This window comes from Neopsephotus bourkii, unplaced genomic scaffold (assembly GCF_033783945.1).
Source record: "Neopsephotus bourkii isolate Nb327-2 ecotype Australia unplaced genomic scaffold, CSIRO-AGI_Nbou_v1 NB_281, whole genome shotgun sequence".
Taxonomy (NCBI): domain Eukaryota; kingdom Metazoa; phylum Chordata; class Aves; order Psittaciformes; family Psittacidae; genus Neopsephotus; species Neopsephotus bourkii.
In genome coordinates, this window is record NW_026900790.1 from 780816 (window position 1) to 794098 (window position 13283).

A 13283-nucleotide genomic window follows, 5' to 3' on the forward strand; every position below is an offset into this window, starting at 1 on the left:
AAGTTATAAATGCTCCATCCCTGGTGGTGTTCAAGGCCAGGTTGGACAGTGCCTTGGGCAACATGGCTTAGCATGAGGCATACCTGCCCATGGCAGAGGGTTGGAACTGTATGATCTTAGGGTCTTTTGCCAAACCATTCTGTGATTCTATCAGGATGCTTGTAACTGATTAGTTGCTCGGCATCGGTTGTGTCTCCCAACACACTTTGTTCCAGGAATACTGTGTGCCTTGTCATCAGTGCTGCAATAGCAACATTTTAGGGATTGATGAAGCAAAGACATACGGTGCCATATTGCTTTAGGAAAGATGGGAAGGTAATTTAGCTGTCAGGACAAATAAGAGAGGGGTGGATTTTTGCGGCATAAAGTAGAATAGGGGAGAAAAAGGAAGTCAAGTATGATCTTTGGTTTCATCAGCCAGAATGCAAGTATAAGAGTGTTGGTTTTAAGTGTATTAACTAACAGAGGTAACAGAAAGAGTTTAGAGGTAAGTGAATCCTTTGGGAAGCTCAGTGTGAATTCTGTGTTTTCTGAAGAGCCCCAGTGGAACTTCAAACAGGTTGTGAACAACTGGAGATGAGTGAAAGGTGAAGATGAGTGATGAAATAACCATGGCCCTGATTGTGAACCGAGGTCTGCAAAGCAGGTAAATAAGTCACCTGATTTGTGAAACGAATGAAATAACATCCAAATAAAACCTCAGAAAGGTTACATTTGTGTACATCCTATTTGAAAACACCGTGAGAACAGGCACTGGAATCATCTCCCCAGGGAAGTCGTGACTCCCAACATTGGGCACTGTTAAGATTCATCTGGACAGGGTGCTGAGACATCTAGTCCAGGTCATGCTTTGCTTAGAAGGGTTGGAGCAGATGATCCTTGAGGTCCCTCCCAACCTGGCATTCCATTAGTCTCTAACTCCAAAGTGATTTCCGTACAGACAGAAGATACTAAGTAGAAGTGGATAAATGGGGAGGGAAAATATTGATGTAGGCGAGGTACATAGACAAAAGGGAGTGAAGAGAGATGGGACATTAGCTCGGAATGCAGATGAATCTAGAAGAAGAGTGTTTTTCATGGAGGCAGGAGTGGTTTTGAGGGTGGAATCAAAGTAGTCAAGGGAAAAGGGAATGTTCATCGAGCAGACTGGAGAGAGCCAAGGAACTTGGAGCTAATATTGAGCTTTGAAAGTGAGGTTCATGCAAAGTTAATTTAAACCAACCTGAGAGCTGCACAGCTCCAGAAGGAGCAGGCCCCATTTGCCCATGTCCTATGTGAAAATTGAGCAAGAGCCACATCTGCACACAGATGAGATTTCAGACCAAACTGTTTTCTGTTTATTCCCACCCCATGTCCATTTTGCTCATCATGGCAATGCCTGCTTGCTGGCAGCTATGGGTCTTTCTGAGTGTCCCTATACTTAAACCACAGTCCAAATTCCATTTGGTGAGCCTGGATTATCAGGTATTGTTCCCAGACAGAAAAATTAGCTCTCCTCTTCTGTGTGCGTCGATAAGCAACAGCGTTTCAACAGGGAGAAGTAACACCACCAGAGCCTTGAGAAGCAAGGTGTGGATTTAATGTGGGATGGAAAGCAGAGTTAATGAGGGCTTCTTGGATGACAGTGGTCAAGGTGCTTTCCAAGTACTGGGAAACCCCAACTGAGTGTCCACCAGCTCTTCTCCCTGGGAACTCATAGGAGCAGATTGCCCAGGATGTGAGCCCTGACCCTGCAACTGCTCCACATGGAGAAGAAAAGGCCTCTACCCTTTCCTGGCAGGATTTGCCCTATTTATAGAATCACAGAATCAACCAGGTTGGAAAAGCCCTTTAAGCTCATCCAGCCCAACCATTCCCACCACTGCCAAGGCCACCACTAACCCATGGCACTGAGGCCTTTTCCCCATGGTGTGTGAACACTTGCAGGGACGATGACTCCACTGCAGCCTGTTCCAATGCCTGAGCACCCTTTCAGCAGCCAGCATGGACAGTATTCATTTCACTCTGTCCCTGCCTAAAACTAACACCCTGGTAGTAACTTGCAGGCAGAGAAGTGCTACTTGGTGGCTTCCAGCTGGAGCAGCCTGGGTTGGGGCACAGCCAGGATGGACATGCAAAAGGAAGCGTATGCCTCCCATAAATCCCATTACATGCTCTGCGATGAAGCCCAAGTGCCAGCAATCAGCAGCATGAATGCGCCATGTTGCTGGTGCTGCCTTGGCCAAAGCAAGGTGCTAAATTGCTGTGATTTAGCTGAAATCACTAGAATATCTGACTAAAAATTACATGATTATAACTGCTCCTCTGTGTGTCTTTCCGTGTTCATTGGAAAGAAGGATGGCAGATCATAAACCACGGCAACATCCCCCAAGCCCAGAGGGTTTAATGAAGAATTAAGGAGATTGTAACTGCATAGCTGAAATAACAGGGAGGAAATTGAATTATTCCACCCATATTAAATGCATATATTCTTGAGCATTTCTGCCAAAATTACTTTGCTAAGCCGTGGTGTGAAATACAGGCTGTTTTCACATGGGTGCATTAAACAAAGACGCCTGCTACAGTACAACAGCTTCGAAGAGAATGGAAAGGCATCAGGATGAAAAAGCGCTCCCGACGTATGGTTATATCAGCTCTAAATTGTCTCACAGATGTTTCTAGCTCCATTAGATGGAAGAGTGGGTAATTTATAGAAGTCATTTTTAACACTTTGATTGTTGGTATATATCTGCTGAATTGATTGGCTGGGGAGACAGATCTTGATTTTTATAATAGCAATATCATCCTTTGCAGATTACTGCTCAATTTATCCCCGATGTTGCTGGCCAATGCCTTTCCATTTATATTATGCTGTTATTCCTTAATTATCAGTCTAATTGTAGGGAAGAGAAGAGCTGAGGATGCATGAGATTGGCTGGGCTGGACAAGAAACCACTGAAGTGAAGGGTCTGGCTCTTTTTCTTTGATATGCTCACAGCTCTGGCTGAGATCAGGGGGATTTAAACCCTCAAGCTTGAGCATTAGCTCTTGTTTTGAAGTTTGCTAATCCTATGTGGATGTTTCCCATTGAAGTCAATGGGAGTTTGGTTACAGATGAGACCGACTTCGATAACGTGCCCCCTTTTGCATCTAATGATGCTGGAGGTGATCGTCCTGAACACAAAACGAGCTTCTTATTCAAAGCAGAAGTCTTTGATGGGGATGTTCATAGATGACCAGAGTAGTGGGATGGGTAATTCCTGACGCTGCCTTTGAGGGCAGCCAGTGCCTCTTGACTCCCAAGTGGCTCAGCTCTGACCTGTTATATGTTTTGGGAGGAGTTTGTACCAGTCTCTGAGAGTCAGGATGTGGTTTATACCTCCATCCCTGAAGATATATTGTCTTCTCTAGGCTCTTGTAGTGATGTGCGTTTATTGTAACTGCCTGTTGTAATTTGACAAAATAAGAGTATCCACACCTTGGGCCTGAGTCCTTCAAATCTCCAAGTCTCAGCACTATCTCATGGCAGTGAGATTTGCAAATTAACTAAGAAACATTTGATAAAGCACCTTTTTGCCTCAACTCTGATTTTGCCACCTCTCAGTTTTGTTCCTCTGCTCTCATGGGATGGGAAACAACTGGAAGTCTCACTCTGTTCTCCATCGGCTTTTTCATAGAATCATAGAATCCCAGACTGGTTTGGGTTGGAACGGAGCTTAAAGCTCATCCAGTTCCAACCCCTGCCACAGGCAGGGACACCTTCCACTAGAGCAGCTTGCTCCAAGCCCCTGTGTCTAACCTGGCCTTTTTGGCTTTCTGCACATTTCTGTCATCATTAAATACATTATAACACTGAATACAGTCTTCTGCAAGAGAAGACACCACTCAGTGGACCAGACAAAAAGCTCAATACTTCCCCAAATCCCAGGCGAAATTCGTATGTTTCCTGCTGTTCGGCCTCTTTAAAAGTTCTTCTCAGAGGTGCTAGTTCCAAAAGCCAAATCTCAGGAATGGTTTTCATTGTTTTCCAGGTGTCTGTGAGTGTTTTGTTTAAGCAAGGATATAGTGAGAAGGGGTTCAGTCCTTAATCTGGTAACCAAGGGACTCTCTGAAATACTCTGGTTTTATTGACATTATCTAGGTTGAGGAACCCCTGCCCATGACACTGGGATAGAACTGAATGGTCTTAATGTCCTTTCCAACCCAAACCGTTCTATGATTCTATGATCCTATTGGAATGAAAGGATGGAGGGAAGGGGTGGGAGGGTCTTCTGCAGGTAGGTGGCGAATTGCTGAAAAATAATGGAATGAGCAATTTTTATCTCTCATTTGGGCTTTGGAAGATTTGGAGCAAGAAGGAAGTGCTGGGAAAACAGAAGTTACTCATTGCCCACTTGCTCAGAGGAGTGAGTTCATAGTAACTGTGTAGTGAGCCCTTACCGATACTGGAGTCACTTACCTTTGGTGCTGTTTCTGGAGAGGTTTTATCCCTCCCTTTCATGTCACACCCAAGTTTCTTCCACTCAGACAGCCAGTGACACCTCTAATTTGTGTTATATCCTCTTCAATCTCTTTCATCTTTTCCTCAAGGGGTGAACTGTTGCGTGCTGGGAAGGATTTTCTTGCCAGAGATTATTGTTAACCCTTAGAATGTTTGGGGATAGTTAGAAGCAGGATCAGAGACTTGATTTTTACATAGATAGAAGCCTGTATTCTATATTGCATTTAAAGCAAGAGTGTCCACATCACTTAAATATCACCAAGCCCAGCAGGATGCTGGTGGCATCAATGGCTTGAATATGCACATGGCCAAGCTCCCCTGGAGCTTACCAGTGCAAATCAAACCAGTCTCCATTGAACTGGCTTGTAAGTGATCCTCACATCCGATTTATTAAAACCACATTTGTTTTTCAAGCACACCGGATTCCTGATTAATTTCCAGCACTGTGGCTTATTTAATGCTGTAGGTTTCATTGTCATTTCTGATTTTCCACAAGGCACTTGATTGATAGAAGCTATTGTGAGCCTGTTCTTTGAGCACATTGTTCTTGTCAAATAACAACGTGCATCTTATTGATGAAAAGTCAGGGTGCCTTTTATAGATGGCAAAATCATCATGCAAGCTTTGGGACCATGTGCCGAGCATATGCACAAAGGAATGAAGGAGTGGTAAATTACGCCAGGAAAGTTGAATATTGGAGAGGAGTTACCATGCCAGTTGAATAGCTAAATTCAGCTGGCATAACATACCCCAGCAATCCATGACTCAGATGTTAATCAGTGTTAGATGCTCTTTTTAGTTTTATGCTACTGATGAACGTTACAAAATCGAGTGGTTTGTAGCAAGACTGCAAATTAACTTTGAATTAAATAAGCCTTTTGTTTGGAGGGCACTTGGGATTTGTTTGGGTTCTGATTGCTGCCCCCAGCTTTCTGCAGTGCAGGTGGTAGGGGAATGGCTTGAACCTGCCAGAGGGGAGACTGAGATGAGCTCTTAGGGTGCTGTGAGGGTGCTGAGGCGCTGTCACAGGGTGCCCAGCGAAGCTGTGGCTGCCCCATCCCTGGCAGTGTTCAAGGCCAGGTTGGACACAGGGGTTTGGAGCAAGCTGCTCTAGTGGAAGGTGTCCCTGCCTGTGGCAGGGGTTGGAACTGGAGGAACTTTAAGGTCCCTTCCAACCCAAACCTGTCTGTGATTCTATGATTTTATGAAAGAAGCCTCTGCCAGGTCTTCTGGTTCATCCTTCTGCCACCATAGGATTGTACCCTGTACAAAACAACCTCCTGTGCCCTCACCATGCGCTCTCTCTGCTGCTCTGAGGTTTTGCAAGTGAAGGGAGTGCAAACTGCATCTTATAGCAGCAGTGAGATCTTCAAGCGTGAAAATCAGAACTGACAGTGTCTCTGTGCTTCTGTCAGAGTAACCACGCAGCTCCATGGGCTGTGACACTGATTTAACCCATCAAGCTGTGGATATAAAGGTCAGACAAGTTGGAAGTAGAGCTACAGTTCAGAGGACGAAGTTTCTCATGCATAGTGATGCTTTTAATAGTAAAGGAAGTAACTTGTGAATACCAATAAGCACCTTCACAGGACTTCCAGCTAATGATACCACATAAGCCACAAGAGCAAATATTTTCCTTTGCTCCCCTTGTTAAGGATAAAGATAATGATAATATCTTCTCAGTCTAATCCAATGTGATCAAATGTAGGATGGTCAACACATTAGAAGGTGGAGGACAGGACTTAGATTCTTTATATTAGAGTCTAGGAAGCTGCAGAAACCACAATGGGAACCTTTTCTGCCTTTGTCTAGCAGGGTGCATCTGGAGCATCCTTTGGAGGACCAAAGGTCCTTTGCAAGGCCAAAGGCTTTGCATGGAGAGACAGTACAAAGGACAAGAGCCAAGGTGTGAGGACCAGCCTACCACAGACTTGAACGTGTTGTGGTGGCATAATGGAGCAAGTGCCGAATCCCTGGGACAGGCTGAAAGGATTTTGTGATCAAAACTGCTTTTCTTAGACAAATCGTTTTCCTTGTACAAACTACGTCCTTGGCCTGTGTGCTTGGAGCAGATGGGGAAATGTTGTTGATCTTCAGTCTAAATCCTCATCCTTAGGCTGCAGTGAGTCCACTTCATGGAGACTTCTTAGTATTTGGTTTCATTTCCATGAGTGGATCTCTCTCAGCTTGAGTTGGAGCACTTCTTACTTTCTCACCTCCACAAGGAAACTTTCTTGGCTGAACAAGCTGTCCACAGAGATGCCAAAAACTCTATTAATTCCACTGCTGTCTGTGAGATGGGAGGCACATGTTTTTGGAGCTGAAAAGCAGGGTTTGCTTCCCTAGTTTTTGGGTATGTGAGGGATTTACCACATCTACTTGTTTGGAGGATGGCTGAGTCTCACTAAGAAAAATGGCTGGAGCAACTCACTCCCTATGGAAGAAAATGGCTTAAACCTCATCAGCTACAACTCGGCATCCTTGAGTGGGGGCTTAGCTCCCGCATGCAGGTTCTGAACTTCCCCTTATGAATCACCCCTTTCCACAGCTGCTTTAAGCTTTGACATGAAGTTGTATAAATCTCCTGCTGAAGTCCAGGATTCTCCCAGTGCTGGGAAAGGAAGAACATTAATTACCTGAGATTGTCTCTGCTCCACTGAGACACAGCATTTGCCTACAGCATAGCTGAGTATTCACTATGAACCGATTCCAGCAGATGCCTTCCTTTGCTCTTTACTGTTACCCACATTTCTTTATGCACCCCTCAGCATAACCCCCCAACCTTTTAGATTAGTCAAGATATAAATTGCATTCCTGGAAGGGGAAAACCGCTCCATGTCTTGATAAAGATCCAGCCCTGCTGCAGTGCCTCAGTCCAGTGAGTAGGCTTCAACAGGCATGCAAGGAGCTGAGACCCAACAGATTGCCTCCTTTTAAAGCGAGATGCAGCAATGCATCAAACATGCAAATCCAGCCTGGTGCAGCAGCTCCTTTCTAGGATATTTGCCCAAGGGAACAGAGCAGCTGCCTGCAAAGAACCTTTGATAGTTTTAGCACAGGGAATCTATTATTCATACACACACACACTCTGAACTAAGGATTAATGTAGCTTCAAAGTTGTGCAAGGCTATTGCAGTGCTATTCTAAACAAGAGAGGAATCACCAGCTGGAGCGGTAGGGAATGACTGGGGACAGGTTTTAGGGCAGCAAAGTGTGATGTCTACCACGTGACACTTCAACCTTGCCAACAAGCCCTTGGTGTGAGCACAACGACTGTGCTTTGTTAGCCCTGCACTGAATGAGATGGAGCTGCCCTCTCCTTCCAGCCCTCCATTCCTGTGTCGCTTCCTGAGCTCCCTAAACCTTTCATGTGTTTTCTTACCCAAGGCACCTTCAGGAGTGCCTTAGAATCATAGAATCATGGAATCCCAGGTTGGAAGAGACCTCAAGGATCATCTGGTCCAACCCTTCTAGGCTAAGCATGATTTAGACTACATGTCCCAGCATCCTGTCTGACTGAATCTTACAAATGGCCAATGTTGGGGAATCCACCACTTCCCTGGGGAGACAATTCCAGTGGCTGATTGTTCTTATGGACAGTGGAGAAGTCCTCTGGAGCAGAATCATGGTCCATGTGAGCAGTAAGAGCTTTTCAGCTGCTAACAGAGGGACAAAACAGGCCAGAGTGATAAGATAAAGTGGCTCATACTTCTGTCACGCTGATGTCTTCAAATAAGTCTCTCAAAGAACCTGAGTTCACAGCATGTTTCAGGGCTGAAGAGCTAACTTTGGGTGTTCAGCACTTGAGAAGTCCATGAGACCTTCATAGCATGGATAGGCATACATTAATAAAGTATGTGAGGCCTTGTTGCCTTGTGTCCTTCCTAGACAGGACACAAGGTTGGTGTCTTTCTGTAAAAGCTTTTGGTGTCTTTCTGTAAAAGCTTTTTGACATTCTGATGCATCCCTTTGAATTCATCCATCAAATCCTATTTATTTGATCATCTGAATTTCCCTGAGATCCTGATTTCCCCAGAGCCTCTTGCTAAGAGGGCAAAACTGAAGGAAAAGGTAAAGAAAGCAAAAAGAATGAGTTCTTTTCTCTGAAATGAGCTCATTTGCTGGCGTTCAACTCAACACATTTGCTGCTGATGTTACATGATGATGAACTACGTATGTAAAATGTGTGCAGTAGTCTCCATTTGGGACAACTGGCAAGGAAGGGATACTCAGCTAAACTGGTGAGGAGACTGCCTTTTAGACCAAGTCAGTTAAAAATACTGGAAACATTCAAATCCTGCCCCCTCAAAAAAGCCCACTGAAAGCTCTTTTCCTGATTCCGCAGGAAGCACTCTTAGATATAATGGAATCATGGAATGGTTTGTGTTGGAAAGGACCTTAATGCTCATCCAGTTTTATCCACTGCCACAGGCAGGGACCCCTTCCACTAGAGCAGCTTGTTCCAAGCCGCTGTGTCCAACCTGGCCTTGAACACTGCCAGGGATGGGGCAGCCACAGCTCCTCAGGGCACCCTGTGCCAGCGCCTCAGCACCCTCACACGGAAGAACTTTTTAATGTCTAACCTGAACTTCCCCTGTTTCAGTCTGAACCCATCACCCCTTGTCCTATCACTGCAGTCCCTGATGCAGAGTCCCTCTCCAGCATCCTTGTAGTCCCCTTCAGACACTGGAAGGCTGATTTCTCTATCTTACACAAATGCACTGCTGTTATTGACACACGAGTATATTCTGGTACCCACATATTTCAGCAATGTCTTGCAGATTTTGAGTGGTTCACTTGAAACTCGCATATTCAAATATTGTGTAGACATGAATATGATGTACATGGGGGAAACTGGTGTCCTAAAGCCAGAACATCTCCCTCTGAAGTGGGCAAAAAGTATTGACAGAGAGCAGAAAGGCGCTTTTATCTTAGGCAAGCAGAGCCAAATGGAATTTGATACAATTCTTGGAGCTAACAGGCTGTTAAAAATGACTCACTGTGTAACCCTCTGTGTCTTTTGCATTCGGGCTCGATACAGAAATTTCTTTGACTGGCATTTGTTGACATTTTAGCATAAATTTACACTTTCCAAGCCTGTGAAAGGCAACAAATCTCATTAAAAACCGATATTGCTACACCCTTGTGCCACCTTGCTCGGGATGCAAATTCAGTCTCTCCCTGTTGATGTACCCTGTTGAGCAAACATATGTCATGGCCTTTGAATAGGAAACTGGCAGATGTCTAATTGACCTGAATGAATTGCCAGCATAAACCAGAATGGGTCAATAGAAGGTCTTCGAATCCCCCAGCAAATTTTAATCAAAACTGATGGGATTAACAAATGGATGCAGAGATGAGTGATGTGATGCAGAAAATGCTGGGCAGTTCCGCATCTAGAACCAAATGTGATTCATTCAAATGCAATTTTCTCTTCCTGGAGCTCCAGAGAACTTTGCTGTGTGGAAGGAAAGGGGTTGAAGCAAAGCCATTTAAGTAGTCCAGGTGGACTCCATCCCAGCAAAGAGCAAGTAAGGTTTCTCTCTCAAAAGGGAATTATCCTAGGTAGGAAGAAGGTATTGGGGATAGAGCTGTTATGAAATGAAGTTTCATCAGAGGTCTGAGCCAGAAAGCCATGAAATCCTGCAGGACTGAAGTACTTTGCTAGCAATGAGCTGCTGCATATGGAGGAGAGTCAGAACCAGACATAACCCAAATGATGGTGTTGGACTTGGGCTTCCTCGTGCAGCTATGTCCTGCCATGATGGGATGTGTCCTCCCAGACAAGAATGTTTGAATGCAGATGTAGCTGGAATATACATTAAAACATCTGTAAAAGAAGCAGGGTATTGCTGAGTCTTAATAACAGATGTGGTAGAAAACTGCTGATGCCATTGTGTAAGGGAGGAATTGGATCCCATGTATGAGTAGAGAAGATGGGTGAAGGCAATATTTTCAGCTGCATCCTCAGGATCCAGATAAAGGAGCACTGTCCATTCAGTTTTTACACTCTTAGGTGCTGGCACTAACAGCCCTCACAGCAGTCTTGGGACACTGGCGTGATGCATACTCCTTAGCTCTTAGCTATTTGGGTTAGGCAGTAACACCCTGTGGGTGTCTCATTCTACTCAGTGTGAGGGTTCACCAAAGGGGACGTGACAGATGGCACAATTGTCATTAATGCAACCATCAGCTCTTCAATAAAAGGAATACCTAATACAGCATAATACAGGAATAGATGAAATTATGGGCATCGCATCTATGCACCACCTCTCCCTACTCACACCCGTCAGCTGTAGGTTATCCAGCCAAGAGCAATGCTGCTTCTTGTTGCAGCAACACCCCCTTGTGCCAGCAACATTGTGCAAAGCACTGTGCAGACTCAGAACACATTTTGTACTTGCCTTGAATCATAGAGTTACACGGGTTTGGTTTGGAAGGGGCCTTAAAGCTCATCCAGCTCCAACCCCTCCCATGGGCAGGGACACCTTCCACTAGAGCAGCTTGCTCGAAGCCCCTGTGTCCAACCTGGCCTTGAACACTGCCAGGGATGGGGCAGCCACAGCTTCTCTGGGCACCCTGTGCCAGCGCCTCAGCACATTCACAGTAAAGAGGAGTTTATGGTCTCCATCAGTATCTCAAGGGCCAAGTCTGGACTTTTTTGAAGGTACTTTGAAGGGCAGTGCTTCACTTGTCACACCTCATTACCCCTGATGCCTTGAGTATGGCTTTTGCTATAGCTGATGGGGTCTATGAGGAAATAGTGAATGAGCTCAGCACATTCAGCATGGCTTTCATGCACAGGTCTCACAGAACCACAGCTTACATTCAATATTTCTAGCTGCCAACAGTGCTTTTGTTTTGAAATCAAGCTGAAAGACCTAAAGGAGTAGTTATGGGATTTATTACTTTCAGTGAAGAAGTCAGTTATGGACGAGGGCCCACTCATAGTAAACTTTAAGCACTGTGTAAATACACAACAAATGTGCTGAACTGGTCATAAGTAAGAAACTGTTGTACGTTTGAAGCACATTGTTTGAGTAGCTACTCTGAAAAGTCAAGTTTCCAACTGGAGGTTTATATCTTGTTTAAAAATTCCCACTTTTGGAGCCTCCCCTTCCAAAGAACTCACCCAAACCATGCTATTTTACTAGATAATGTTATCTTAGAGGGGGTAAACATTACAGAGAGAAACAGGAGGAAACATTCATTTTGGTTGGGTGTATATTCTTGTCCCCAGGATGGGCCTCAAGCATGTCCATCACTTTGTGTCATGGATGAACATTCCTCATCAGTGGAATACGAGTTCTGCCCCACAAGAAGTTACAGACTAGATTTAGGTGAGGGAAGCCACAAGCTTCTTTGCTTTGTCAATAATGACATGGAGCAACAACTCATCAATCCAAGCCAGGTATGGACTGGTGCAGGCAGTACAGGTTCACAGAAAGAGAGAAGCCCAGTCCCAAAGAAGTAAGCAGATAATTCAGATGAAAGTAAGGGTGGAGAAACAAATGCATGGGGTAATGCAGGTGCTTGCTTCAGAGCCCATAAAGCACTGTACCCAAGTAAGGGAGAGAACATAGCAGTCCCACACTTAAGGGATGGAGCTTGAAGATGTCCTTGGATGACTGGGCCAGCATCTCAGCTGAACTCTGCATAAAGGAGGAGTTGTGCCTAACTTAATCAATTTTAAGCAAAGATGAATTTGCCATTTCATCACACTCATTGCAGGCTCTTGTGACTTAAGCGAGCAGATGCACAGCAGGATGAAACGCTCTTTGAGCCTGCTAGGAATATTTGCATCAAGTTTGGACCCCAGAGCCCAGGAGCTGCCACGTGAGCTCAATGTGCCTCTGGGGAATTTAATCAGATCCTTTTTGTCCTGGCTTCCAAAGCAGAAAGAGAAATTGAGCACCTGACAAGAATGTACCAGGTCTGAACAGGGAAGCCAGGAGCTTGGAGAAAGGAAAGCGTAGAAACATGTGTTTTCTGTTGCCTGCATTAGTGCTGCATTGGATGTGTCAGGCTGACACAGCAGCTCAGCATGCAGAGAGGCAGCGTATTCAGACTGAGCAAAGCCCATTACATTCACAAAGGCTCAGGAGAGATGTCCCAGCAAGACAGTGGTGTAATAACTACAAGAAAATGTATTTCCACCAAGCTAGGCCCTTAGCTAAACTCTCTGCACCAGGGGATCTGGCTGCAGAAAACTACAGTTATTACTTTCTTAAAATCCATATTATATTTCCAGCTCTATAAAAACTGAGTAATTACTGTCTTCAATTACCTCTTGCCACCAACTTGATTAATGTCCTGTATACCAATTGCTTTTTGAACTGCTGGAGACAAAAGATGAGCTGGGTCAACTCTATCAATGGTCTTTTCAATGTCTTGCTAGCTGAAAGGAGGGACCTGTGTGTTCAGGGAAGGGGCATCTCTTGATTGCTCTGAGGATGGACTGGCAGGAGCCAGACCTTCAATAGCAGGGTCCAGATTTAGGTGATGCCATTGGAAGTGGTTGGTTCTCTCTCTTTCCCTCCAAATGCCCTTGCTCTAAACCCCTGGGATCCAGGCTGGAGAGCTGGCACTAAGTGGGAAGATCTATATGCTTGTCTATACTGGCCTTAATAATTAAAGCTATTGAGCCATTATGTCTTGGATCAACAAACAGGGCTAACAGGTCAGGCTTCCTGGCCTTGTAAATTGATTTTCTACAGACAATATTAGGGTCAGGGGCCTTGACTGACCTGTTCTCCCAGGTCCTGCTATAAACAGCCACTGACTGGGACCATCTGGCCATGAT